The 13,958-nt window shown below is 41.5% G+C and overlaps 1 protein-coding gene across 1 annotated transcript in view; it reads right to left on the bottom strand.

Moving 5' to 3' along the window:
* KCNJ16 (potassium inwardly rectifying channel subfamily J member 16) overlaps positions 1-12,997 on the bottom strand; it is a 99,345-nt gene extending 86,348 nt beyond the window's left edge. The window contains exon 1 of the mRNA XM_059671040.1: positions 12,889-12,997. The gene's annotated coding sequence lies outside the window, so the exon portion shown is untranslated. The remainder of the gene's footprint in view (positions 1-12,888) is intronic.
* Positions 12,998-13,958: the final 961 nt, after the last annotated feature.

Below are 13,958 nucleotides of genomic sequence, written 5' to 3'. Positions count from 1 at the left end.
AGCTGAATTTGGAAGTTTTCAGTAGCTGGTAAATAAACAAGTCAAAGGTGAAGATTTTTTCACTCTGGTGGATGTTCTCAGCATCATCCCATACACTCGAAAGGTTGCAGGTTCATTCCCCAGTTGGGATACATACAGGAGGCAACTGATCAATGTTTTTCTTTCTCACATTGATGTTTCTCTCTCTCTCTCTCTCTCTCTCTCTCTCTCTCTCTCTCTCTCTCTCTCTCTCTCCTCCCTCCCTCCCTCCCTCCCTCCCTCTCTCCCTCACTCTAAAATCAACAAACATATCCTCGGTTGAGGATTTTTAAAAAAAGAAAGAATGAAAAGAAACTGCACAACTATTTCCCGAAGTGACTATTTTTTGCATCCTCATTCACAGCATGAGCATTCCTCACCATCCTTTAACGTTATCAGTTTTTGTTTGTTTGTTTTAAGCTTTCTGATAGGCAAAGAGTGGTAAGGGTAGCTCTTTAAATAATTCCACAGAAAAATGATTTAGCTGATTCTCAGATACTTTGCAAGTTCATCTGTGCTTAATTCTGAGGGAAAGCGTATCTCAATAACATATCTCAAATGTCAATTAACTCCATAATAATGGTTATATACTCCAGGATACTATATTCCAGGATACAGGACGTTAGAAATACTTCCTCATTTTTAGTGATAAGTTTGAATAGCACTTACTGATTATCAAAGTCAAGGATTTGATTGTTGAATGGTCAAGAATCATCTCTTTGCTCTTTGGCAAGCCCAGAACACAGTCTGCTATTTGCAAATGTATCCTCTTTGGTATCAGGGGCATTAGGAAGGTCCGGTAATAATTCAAGGGAAAACCAGTACATTATTTGGAAAAACAAGCTCAAAGAGACCTTTCTGTTCATGGTAGAAGCTTCTTAATATATGCACAGCAGCATCATTCAAAATGAAAATGGTTGAGACCTTAAGGAAATGGAACACGTTTGAAGTGCCAAACAGGATCACAAGGCATTTAAGGCATATTTCCATCCAACCCAATTCACTTAATACTCTCCAGTCCTTGCCACATGAAATACCCTTCAGTTCTTTCTCTTATAAGAAGGCCTATCTCTCGTAAGTCCTGTTTGAACTTTTAAAGCAAAAGAGAAAGATAAAAATCTGTGGGTTACTCCTGTAACGAGTTATGTTCTTTCTCAATGAATTTTCCATGACATCTGTTTAGGAAAAATCTCAGAATATACCAAAATGAGATAATGATGGGGTTTTAGATTTATCAAAAGCGGCCTTACCCCATGCCCAGATCAGCTAACTACCCAGTGCGCCGAAAGACAGTCAGCGAAGGGGAAACTGGTTGTGATGAGAAAGACCTCCCTGAGTCCTCACCAAAGCGGGAGCCTCGCAACTCAGCGTTTCTGACATTTTTATCGATGGGGTTTTGATGGTCACTTGCCTTACAGCTTCTGCTTTCAGGCTAGGCTTGAACATATGTTTTAGGAAAGTCCTTGACGATGAGGTGCTTTCAGAGGAGGGCTCTCATGATTCAGAAAGATGTGAGTTTCCTGTGGAATGTTCTGTGTGAATCCCAGGTAGCAGCGAATAGCAGCGGAGCTCAGCTCCACCAGTGAGAACGGGCTCAGCAGCCTCAAGGGCAAGAGCGCCATGTCTGGCTCTCTGGGAATAAAACAGTGCTGAACAGATGTGTGCTTTGCCTCTAGATGTTTTCAAATGCCACTTCTTTAAGTACTGTGATCAGTAAGAGCGATCAAATGCACTTGCATCTTCATGGTCACCTTAGCAGTAAATGGCTTGATCTTCATTTGAACCATAATTCTTCTGGTTCATGGTGCTTCTTCATTCCAGGCACCCAGATATCCAAACTCTTATCTTTTTAATCCCTCTCCCAACATCTCACCCCAAATGTCTTCATGCTATGTTTTCTTCTTCCCACAATGTACTTTACTCCCTTCCTTTCGGAGTCCTCAATATCAAGTGATATTTCACACACTTCAGGCATCATGGGCCTCAATTAAGTAAGCTCTTGCCAACTCATCCACAAACATCCAAATGGCTCCATCTGAATGTCCAATAAAGTCCAATGTCCTAAGAACTGTATTCAAGGCTCAATGAAAAGTAAGCTGTGCTTTTTCACGACTTGTAGCTGCATCTTACCATTAACTTACAGACACTCCACATGCCTGCAAACTGCTTGCTCTTTGAACCACAGAATATCTTATCTTTCAACACCACACCTTTGTCCATATTCTCTCCATCTGGAATCTTGGCTCAACTTATTTACCTATTAAAATCTAACCTTTCCCTTTATAATTTGTTCTCAACTTTGGTGTACATTACAATAAACCAAAGTGATTGCTAAAAATTCATATTTCCTTGTCCAATCTCAGAATTTTGATTTAATAGAGGTAGGATGGAACCAGGAATCTATATTTCTAACAAGTTCATCCAAGTGATTCTCACGCAGCCATGGGATCAAAAGAAATGAAAAACACTGTAAAGACCTGAAAGGTAGGATATGCAAAGACTGCTTTGATGTCACTTGTTGAAAATGTTTCACTTTCATTGGAATACCTCAAGCATTTGGCTGTATCAGAAAGGGAGTGGGTTTATTGTCAGACCGCAGCCTGGCTCAGCATATGGATTCTATCACTGGCTAGTTCTATGGATCTTGGGAAAATCACTTTTTTTTTTTTTTTTTTTTTTTATTGCTTAAAGTATTACAAAGGGTATTACATATGTATCCATTTTATCCCCCCGCCCTAGACAGCCCCCTAGCCTCCCCTATCACCCAGTGTCTTATGTCCATTGGTTATGCTTATATGCATGCATACAAGTCCTTTAGTTGATCTCTTACCCCACTACCTCCTGCCCCCCAACCCTCCCCGGCCTTCCCGCTGCAGTTTGACAATCTGTTTGAGGCAGCTCTGCCTCTGTATCTATTATTGTTCAAAAGTTTATAATGGTCTCTATTGTCCATGAATGAGTGAGATCATGTGGTATTTTTCCTTTATTGACTGGCTTATTTCACTTAGCATAATGCTCTCCAGTTCCATCCATGACGTTGCAAATGGTAAGAGTTCCTTCCTTTTTACAGCAGCATAGTATTCCATCGTGTAGATGTACCACAGTTTTCTAATCCATTCATCTACTGATGGGCACTTAGGCTGTTTCCAGATCTTAGCTATGGTGAATTGTGCTGCTATGAACATAGGGGTGCATATATCCTTTCTGATTGGTGTTTCTGGTTTCTTGGGATATATTCCTAGAAGTGGGATCACAGGGTCAAATGGGAGTTCCATTTTCAGTTTTTTGAGGAAACTCCATACTGTCTTCCATAGTGGCTGCACCAGTCTGCATTCCCACCAGCAGTGCACAAGTGTTCCTTTTTCTCCACATCCTCTCCAGCACTTGTCGTTTGTTGATTTGTTGATGATAGCCAGTCTGACAGGTGTGAGATGGTACCTCATTGCTGTTTTGATTTGCATCTCTCGGATGATTAGTGACTTTGAGCATGTTTTCATATGTCTCTTGGCTTTCTGAATGTCCTCTTTTGAAAGGTGTCTATTTAGGTCCTTTGCCCATTTTTTGATTGGATTGTTTATCTTCCTTTTGTTAAGTTGTATGAGTTCCCTATAAATTTTGGAGATTAGGCCCTTATCAGATATGTCATTGGCAAATATGTTTTCCCACACAGTGGGTTTTCTCGTTGTTTTGTTGATGGTTTCTTTTGCTGTGCAGAAGCTTTTTATTTTGATGTAGTCCCATTTGTTCATTTTTTCTTTAGTTTCAAGTGCCCTAGGAGCTGTATCAGTGAAGAAATTGCTTCGGCATATGTCTGAAATTTTCTTGCCTTTGGATTCTTCTAGAATTTTTATGGTATCCTGTCGTACATTTAAGTCCTTTATCCATTTTGAGTTTATTTTTGTATATGGTGTAAGTTGGTGGTCTAGTTTCATTTTCTTGCATATATCTGTCCAATTTTCCCAACACCATTTATTGAAGAGACTATCTTGGCTCCATTGTATGTTCTTGCCTCCTTTGTCAAATATTAATTGAGCATATTGGTTCGGGCCGATTTCTGGGCTCTCTATTCTATTCCATTGATCTATATGCCTATTCTTGTGCCAGTACCAGGCAGTTTTGAGAACAGTGGCTTTGTAATACAACTTGATATCTGGTATTGAGATCCCACCTACTTTGTTCTTTTTCAGGATTGCTGCAGCTATTCGGGGTCTTCTTTTATTCCAGATGAATTTTTGGAAAGTTCGTTCTAGATCTCTGAAGTATGCTGTTGGTATTTTAATGGGAAGTGCGTTGAATTTATAGATTGCTTTGGGTAGTATGGACATTTTAATGATGTTGATTCTACCAATCCATGAACACGGTATGTTCTTCCATCTGTTTATGTCTTCCTCTATGTCTTTTTTCAACGTCCTGTAGTTTTCTGAGTAGAGGTCTTTTACCTCTTTAGTTAAGTTTATTCCTAGGTAGCTTAATTTTTTTGGTGCAATGGTAAACGGGATTGTTTTTATAATCTCTCTTTCTGAAAGTTCACTATTGGTATATAGAAATGCCTCAGATTTCTTGGGGTTAATTTTGTATCCTGCTACATTGCCAAATTCATGTATTAAGTCTAGTAGCTTTTTGATGGAATCTCTAGGGTTTTGTATGTATAATATCATGTCGTCTGCAAATAAGGACAGTTTTACTTCCTCTTTTCCAATTTGGATGCCTTTTATTTCTTCTTCTTGCCGAATTGCAATGGCTAACACTTCCAGTACTATGTTGAACAGGAGTGGTGAGAGGGGGCAGCCCTGTCTTGTTCCTGTTCTTAGGGGAAATGGTGTTAGTTTTTGTCCATTGAGTATGATGTTGGCTGTGGGCCTGTCATATATGGCTTTTATTATGTTGAGGTATGATCCTTCTACTCCCACCTTGCTGAGAGTTTTTATCAAAAATGGGTGTTGAATTTTGTCAAATGCTTTTTCTGCATCAATTGATATGACCATGTGGTTTTTTTCTTTCAATTTGTTTATGTGATGTATCACGTTTATTGATTTGCGGATATTGTACCATCCTTGCATCCCTGGGATAAATCCTACTTGGTCATGGTGTATGATCTTTCTGATGTACTGCTGGATCCGATTTGCTAAGATTTTGTTGAGGATTTTGGCATCTATGTTCATGAGGGATATTGGCCTGTAATTCTCTTTCATTGTGTTGTCTTTACCTGGTTTTGGTATTAGGGTGATGCTGGCTTCATAGAATGAGCTTGGAAGTGTTCCTTCCTCTTGAATTTTTTGTAGTAGTCTGAGGAGGATAGGTTTTAGTTCTTCCTTGAATGTTTGGTAAAACTCCCCTGTGAAGCCATCTGGTCCTGGGCTTTTGTTTGATGGAAGCTTTTTGATGACTGCTTCAATTTCTTCCATAGTTATTGGCCTGTTGAGATTTTTAGATTCTTCCTGATTGAGTTTTGGAATGTTGTATTTTTCTAGGAATTTGTCCATTTCCTCCAGGTTGTCTAGTTTGTTGGAGTAAAGCTGTCCATAGTATTTTTTAACAATCATTTGTATTTCTGTGGGGTCTGTTGTTATTTCGCCTCTATCGTTTCTGATTTTATTTATTTGGGTCCTCTCTCTCTGCTTCTTGGTGAGTCTGGCTAGAGGTTTATCAATCTTGTTTATCCTTTCAAAGAACCAGCTCTTGGTTTCATTGATTTTCTGTATTGTTTTTTTGGTCTCTATGTCATTTATTTCTGCTCTAATCTTTATTATCTCCTTCCTTCTGCTCACTCTGGGGTTTTCTTGTTGCTCTCTTTCTAATTCTTTGAGTTGTAGAGTTAGATGATTTACTACCATTTTTTCTTGTTTTTTGAGATAGGCCTGTAGAGCTATAAACTTCCCTCTCAGGACTGCTTTCAATGTGTCCCATAGGTTTTGGATTGTTGTGTTTTCATTGTCATTAGTTTCCAGGATGTTTTTAATTTCTTCTTTGATCTCATTGGTAACCCAATCAATATTTAATAGCATGCTATTCAGCTTCCAGGTGTTTGAGTATTTTGGGTTGTTTTTATTGTAGTTTATTTCTAATATTATGCCATCGTGGTCTGCGAAGACGCTTTTTATGATTTCAATCTTCTTGAATTTGGGGATACTTTGCTTGTGACCCAGTATGTGGTCTATTTTTGAATATGTCCCATGAGCACCTGAAAAGAACGTATATTCTCTGGCTTTGGGGTGAAGTGTTCTGAAGATGTCTATTAAGTCCATCTGATCTAGTGAATCATTTAGGATTGCTATATCTTTGCTGGTTGTTTGTCTATAGGACTTATCCAGTGCTGTCAATGGTGTATTAAAGTCCCCTACTATGATTGTATTGTTGTCGATCTCTCCTTTGATATTTTCCAGGAGTTTTTTTATGAATTTGGGTGCTCCTACATTGGGTGCATATATGTTTACCAGGGTTATATCTTCTTGTTGTATTGATCCCTTTAGTATTATGAAGTGGCCTTCCTTATCTCTTGTTAAGGCCTTCACTTTGAGGTCTATTTTGTCCGATATAAGTATTGCTACCCCAGCTTTCTTTTCCTTTCCATTTGCCTGAAAGATATTTTTCCATCCTTTCACTTTCAGTCTGTGTGAGTCCCTTCTAATGAGGTGGGTTTCTTGTAGACAGCAGATGTATGGGTCATGTTTTTTTATCCATTCAGCCACTCGATGTCTTTTGGTTGGAGCATTTAGTCCGTTTACGTTTAAAGTTATTATTGAAAGGTATTTGTTTGTAGCCATTTCTTTTTTTGTGTGGCTGTTTTCTTTCTGAACTTTTTATTTCTTATTTTTATATCAGTCCCTTTAGCATTCCTTGCAATGCTGGCTTGGTGGTGACAAACTCCCTTAGCCTTTTTTTGTCTGTGAAGCTTCTTATTTCCCCTTCAAGTTTGAATGATAGCCTTGCTGGATAGAGTATTCTTGGATTCAGTCCTTTGCTTTGCATCACTTTGTAAATTTCAGTCCATTCTTTTCTTGCCTGATGTGTTTCTGTTGAGAAGTCATTTGACAATCTAATGGGAGATCCCTTGTATGTAACTTTCCGTCTCTCTCTTGCAGCCTGTAAGATTCTCTCTTTGTCCTGAACATTTGCCATGGTGATTATGATGTGTCTTGGTGTGGGTCTTTTCGGGTTCACCTTGTTTGGGACTCTCTGGGCTTGTGTGACTTTTTTCTTCCCCACCTCAGGAAAGTTTTCTGATATTATTTCTTCGAGTAGGTTTTCTAATCCTTGTTCATCCTTCTGTTGTTCTGGTACTCCTATTATTCGTATGTTGTTTCGTTTCATGTTGTCCCAAAGCTCCCTTAGGCTCTCCTCCTGTCTTTTAATTTTTTTCTCCAATTGCAGTACATTTTGGGTGTGTTTTGCTTCCTTGTCTTCTAATTCACTTATTCGGTCCTCTGCTTCTCCTAGTCTACTGTTGATACTTTCAATGGAGTTTTTCATTGCAGCTATATCACTCTTCATTTCCTCTTGGGTCTTACTTAGGTTGTTGATTTTTTCATCTGTTTCTTCTAGCTTCTTCCATATGTTATCGATTTTTTCATCTGTTTCTTCTAGCTTCTTCCATATGTTATCGATTTTTTCATCTGTTTCTTCTTGCTTCTTGAAGAGGTTGTCGATTTTTTCCTCCATCCGGTTTATGCACTCTAGGATCCTTATTCTGAATTCTTTATCTGTCATGTTGCATGCCTCTGTATTACTTAGCTGCTTTTCTGGAGAGTCCTCCTTCTCTTTCCTTTGGGGGTTTCTTTGTCTACCCATGTTTGATCTCAATGACATATCTAGACGTTGAGTTGTTCAGTGGTTGCTCCCTTGGTGGCAGTGACTCCTTGGTCTGTGGTTGCTCTTCGGGCGGTTGCGGTAGCAGCTGCTCTTCAGTTGTCAGCAGCTCCTCTGGTGGGTGCTGTTCACAGCTGTGGTGGCTCTTCTGGCTGGTGGGGCGAGGTTTCACGTACAGCTGCTGTTCCTCAGCAGAGGATGTGGTGCTCAGGAGGTTGCTGTTGCTTGGATCTGCTGCGTTGATTTAAAGGCACAAAATACAACACAACAAGGCACCACGTACCAGGCACTATACACAAATATATTTACGATATTAATAACCCCAAGTAAAGGTGACCACCTGAATTAAGAGAATTAGGGGATAAGGAAGACGGAAGAGAAAAAGATAAAAGAGAGAAAGGAAAAGAAAAGTAGGGACCAAAAAAAGGGAGTGCAAAAATGAAATTGGGAAAAAGGAAGGGGGAAAATAAAAGCGAGAAAAGAAAAGAAAAAAAAAAGAGCGAAAAGAGAGAATGAAGTGGAAGAGGGGAAGAGACTTTTTATATGAGGAGAATACTCCTATAGAACAGCCATTAATCCCAACAAATTCCAGCAACAGCTCCCTGGATATGAATGCAAACTAGAAACAACCAATAATATAACGATGAAAATAGAATGGTGAACACTAATCCCAAAATAAATAAAGAAAAAATAAAATGGCACTTTAAAAAATGGTAAAATGGTAGCAGTAATAATACTGGTTAAAAATAAGAAGGTAGTAATTAAAAGGGTAAAATCAGGTGATGGAAAAAGAAGAAGAAAAGAAAAAAAAAAAAAGAACAGAAAAAAAAATAAAAAAAAAATTGGTTTCTTAGTTAAAAAGTGAAAAAAGAAAAAAAAATTGCAGTAGTGAATGTCCTTCGTTTCTTCTATTCTTCAGTGTGGCTCGCCTTAGACCTTCCAGGTATTCAGGAGAGTGTTGAGATTCCCTGCGATATACTGTTCCTCTGTGTTGTAAACCACAGTCCTTATTTTAAAGCATGCCGCATTTATTTCCCAGACTGCCTTATTTTGTGTTTAGCAAAGAGTCAGTTTGTGGGTCAGCCTCTGGGTGGCAGTGTTCTGGGGTTGGCCTCTGAGGCTATAGGGCCTCTCTGTCGAGTGGAAGTTCACTGCCCAGAGCTGACTGCGTAGTAGTTAGTTACCGGCGCTATGTTGTTGCTGGGATTGAAAATCCCCCTATAGGCCAGACCCTGTTAACTCCCAGGGACTGATCAGATTATCTTAATCCTTGATCTCTTTCAGGGTGGAATCTGGGTGTGGCTGTGCTCCTTGCCTGGGGGCTGGGCGGAGGAGACTCACTCTCAGGAGCGGGTGGCTGCCCCAGTCCCAGGCTCTGGGGTGTCTGAGCACTCAATTCACTACCACCTCTCCCGGCTCCCCCTCTTTCCCCAGTCTCTCCCCAGATTCCACTCCTCAGCACACTCTCCCTCTCTTCAGCACAGGTGAGTGTCTGTATCCGAAATGTCCCATGAACAGGATTCAGTGTAAACAAACAAACAAATGCCGGCCGCGGAAACGGGGAAGGCTTGGTTTCTGTAAGCTTCTTCTCTTACCGGGACTGCATGGTCAGGTCAGCTCTTCAGGCTGCCCCCTTTAGGCTCAGTCCTCCGTGATCACAGAACCCAGCTCTCAATTTCCCTGGCGGTGCCAGGAATCCCGCAGTTCTCCTTTCCCCCGTCAGGGGCTGTGCCTGTCCCAAAGGACGCGGCTGTCGGGAAAATCACTTAATGTCTGTGACATCCTATTCTAATATGTAGATTGGGGCAAATAATAGTACCCGCCTAGTAACACTGTTTTCATCTATGAAGAGCATTTGGTCCAGGTCTGACACACAATAAATAATTACACTAGTTATTATTGTATTTCTTACCATGGTTCTTAGAGACACAGAGACTTTTCTGTGGTTTTGGAGTCCCAGCCTCCCTTATCAACCTCTGTCAATCATCAGGTTTAAATGTGAACATGGCCTTTCCCTTTAATGGGTCATAAAATTCCTCAAAAGTAACAATCACATTTATAGTGTGAGCACTACAAAAAAAAAGGTTCAACAGCAGTGTTACTTCATTTTGCTTATATTACCACACCTAAGTAAGTGTCTTTCTAGAGCAAATGTTCAATACGTATCTGAATGGGTTAAGTCAGAAGTTTTGTAAAAATGACTTATTAGCCTTAAAAGTATTTTGGGCATGTCAGAATCAGAGTGTACATTTAGAGAATCTTGAAACGCTACGGATTACAGCTAGTATGCAGGCAAACTTAGTGCTTTTGCATGTTAACACTGCAGAAGATGAAAATGAAGCTCAGAGGGGTAACATGCTCATTTCTGCACAGTCTAGATCTGGACTCAGCACTGCACCCACTGTACCTCCGCCACACCCGCCAGAGCCTTCCAGCCAGGAGTGCGAGATCGGCAGGAACAATTAGCACAGTCCCCTATAGAAGGCCACCGGCAGAGCATGGTGTACACATTTACTACGCTGGGTACCACGCTGAGTACCTCACTGCGTCCTGCAGAGGTAAGCAGACACAGGAATTCCCTACCCAATGTCTTCATGGACAATCACACAGAACCAAACGTAGAGGGTACAGCATAGAACCAAGGATGTGTCCGAGCCAGGCGTCGCTCCTTTAAACCGTGGACTGCTTTGTCTAGAGGGCAGATTTCTGATCTTGAGGTGCGTGTCCTGATTTTACAGCAGTACAGGAAGCAGACTGAGAGAGAGGAACCCGATGGGGCCGGGAGCTGGCGCACAAACAAACAAAATGACTCCATGTCTAGAACTGGGCTCCGACTCCAAGGCCCTGGGTCCACCCAGGATATCTCGTGTCTGTAATGTCAGAGCTAATAGGAGGAGAGAACACGGACGAAGACCAGAAGTCTGGCAGCTGTTTACTTGGGATTTGGAATTGTGATAACTCCTATCTCTGTGATGAAAACAAGGGTGTGAGACGTCTCAGGGATTTCTCATTGATCAGACACCACTGAGCAAATAGTGACACCAGAACTGGTTGAAAGAGTAATACAGCTGTAACAAAACTTCACAATTACTGATCGGATTGCACAGAGCTTCCCAATTTTCATCCACCACACAATATTGCATACCCAGCCAAATCTCCTTTTAATTATCTCTGAAAATCTAACACGGCGCACTTCCTTGGGTGTTGACGCCACAACTCACATACTTTTGCTTAGATTGTCCTCATAGACTGCCTATTTTTTTAAAATTTTAGCTTGATCCAATACTCATATTTATTCTATCTTTTTTCAGCTGAGGATATATTTTTATTGATATTTTTAGAGAGAAAGAAAAGGAGAGAGAGAGAGAGAGAGAGAGAGAGAGAGAGAGAGAGAGAGAGAGAGAGAGACTCATGTAAGAGAGGAACATCAATCAATTGCCTCCTGTATGTACCCAACCAGGTATCAAACTTGCAACTTATATATGTGCCATGATTGGAAATTGAACCCACAACCTTTCGGTGTACAAGACAGCACTCCAAGCAACTGAGCCACCCGGCCAGGGCAATAATTCTTTGCTTCTGCCTTGTTGCTTCTTCCACCAAAGAAAAATGTGGATTATGACATCAAGAAACACAGAAATAAGCACTGAGATTCAGCTGCAAATTTACATACCTCTCTTCATCCATCCTATTACCCCCAAACACTGATTCCTGGACATGGGTAAGGGCGAAGGCAGAAAATCAATGCCCTATCGCTCTGGAACGGGCAACAGTGATTGTTGAGAGTCCCCAGGAAGACTTTCCAGGGGTGGGGTCAGCACACTGGCTCTCCTCACCAGGGGAGCATTAGAGGCGGGGAGCCCCTCTGGACACACTGAATGATCAAGTGAGGGAAAGGCCACATTTATTGGAAAAGGATAATTATTCTCATTTGTTCAACAATAATTCTTTGATTACCCCTTATGCACAAATCCCTGAGTTCATACAACTTAAACTGGTCTGGTGAGAGGGCCATGGGCAAGGGACTGTGACAGTCTCTGGGAGCCAAGAGCAGCCACTGGGAAACAGTCAGCAAGACACAAAGACCTCCGTCCTATACCCATGTGGTAGCAGCTCCTCAAGCCTTTCCATGAGAACCCAGCTGAGCCAGGCCCAGACTCCTGAACCACAGACCAGGGAGGTATACAGGTGCGTTGTTTTGAGCCATGAAGTGTGTCAAACCAGTATTTCATTTTTCCATACTGTGTTATTTAATAACTCCTGATAATATTCTCCCAAATCCCCTACAACTTGGGCCTTGTGACCCAGTCATTATTTTAGTTAACAGCAATGCAGAATTCACCACTTACGGATATTCTCATAAACACTCAATCAACTGTACATAGAAATAAACGGATGATATTCGTCTCCAGAGGATGGACAAGGAAACTGAGTGTGTGAGATATGAATTCACTTACCCAAGGTTAACTAATGAAATAAATGGCAACTTTTGGGTCTGGTCCTAGGACCCTGACTACAAATCTGAAGTTATTCCATGCCACCACTCTGATTTCCTAATTAGTCCTAAATAATTAAATGAGTTCAAATGAGCCACAGTCTCTATCCTTACAAGGTCCAGATATCATCTTTCTGTCCCCTGTGATAGCAAAATGCCTTTCTTTTACCTCAAAAACACATGTCACTGTCCCCAAAATTAAAAATGTGCGCTAGTAGGAGAGATCCTGCGGAAAATCCAAAGGCCTCCTCCCTCGGACCAGAACCCAGTAGCAGAGCAGCATCCGTATTTAAAAGCGGGTTGTGAACTGCAGATAGGAGTGTTATTATCATCAGCAGCAAAGGCATGAGGCCAACACTTAAAAACATTTTTTTAAATGTCTACTCAGTCTTAATTTTTATTCCTTAAATAGCTGAAAATAAAAGGGCTTTGGCAAAACACTGTACGATGAAGGCCCAAACTCTAAACCATATTAGTAACCAAAGCAGATGGCAACATTAGCTAATAGAATTTTTTAACTGTTCTCTGTTGACAGAAAGAAGCATTCGGCAGTGATGCCAAGGACTTACCTCTCTGTGAATGGCCGACGGCGGACTTCTATCTGTGAGGTCTGTGGCTGGTTTGACACAAAGGCCAGTGAGTGGGACCCATGGTGATCTTTTCGGAAGGGGAGCAGAGACTTTTCTGCTGTGGAGATCAAAGGCACTAGGACAACAAGCCGTCAAAGTGGGCACCTGTAATAACAGAAAGGAAGGTGCCGGGGTCCGAACCCAGCGGGTCCAGGGGTCCCCAAAGGTGTGGACGGAGTCGGCGAAGAAGGAAGGGCACGGAGATAGCGTTCAGTTGATCATCATAGCCAGGTTCCTCTAGCCAGGTTCAGTAGCCAGGTTCTAATCAGGTTCTCTTGCCATGTTCTATAGTCAGGTTCAGTCCAGGATCCCTTGCCATGCTCTCTCGCCAGGCTCTGCCTCCAGGCTCCGAGGCCAGTCCCGGTCCAGGATCCTTCGGCATGCTCTTGCCAGTGAAGTTCTTCTGTCTCTAGAGAATGCTCTGTGTAGGTTCTGTGCCTAGGCTCTGTCTCTCTTGGTCCTGTCTTCCAAGCCCTGTGTCCTTAGTTCTGTGTTCTGAGTTCTGAGTGTTTCTGTCTTGTTACAACTGTATTTATACCAGTTGATTCAATCCTATCAATCTCTATTACAAAGGTTAGGGTGTTTCTTATCTCCATTCCAGGGAGAAAAGATTATGTAGTTCAAGCATGATTGTTCGTAGTTAAGGGGATTAATTACCCGCCTGGCACTTAGTTGAGGGGTTTTATTCCCTCCCTAACTTCAGGGGAAAATCCCTACCTGGGGATTCAACCTTTCTCGGAGAGGTGACCTTGGTTAAAACACAGTGCCAAGAAGGTGAGCAAACATATTAAGAACCGTATGCCATATATGCCAGGTCCCTTGAAACAGCAAGGATGGACCGGCTCCCGGCAAATTCCCCCTTTTTTATTTTTTAAAAGCAAGCATTAAAAAGAAAAACCTGAAATGCTCTCTTATATCCATTTTAAGAGTAGGATTGGCGCTTTCCGCTATTACCTGAGTCCTGATCTATCATCCCAGGGAGAGCTTGCCAATCCTGCACTTTCCCAGGG

Source organism: Myotis daubentonii, chromosome 16, assembly GCF_963259705.1.
Source record: "Myotis daubentonii chromosome 16, mMyoDau2.1, whole genome shotgun sequence".
NCBI classification, from domain to species: domain Eukaryota; kingdom Metazoa; phylum Chordata; class Mammalia; order Chiroptera; family Vespertilionidae; genus Myotis; species Myotis daubentonii.
The sequence above is the reverse complement of the archived record's forward strand: the minus strand, read 5'-3'. Positions and strand labels throughout refer to the sequence as shown.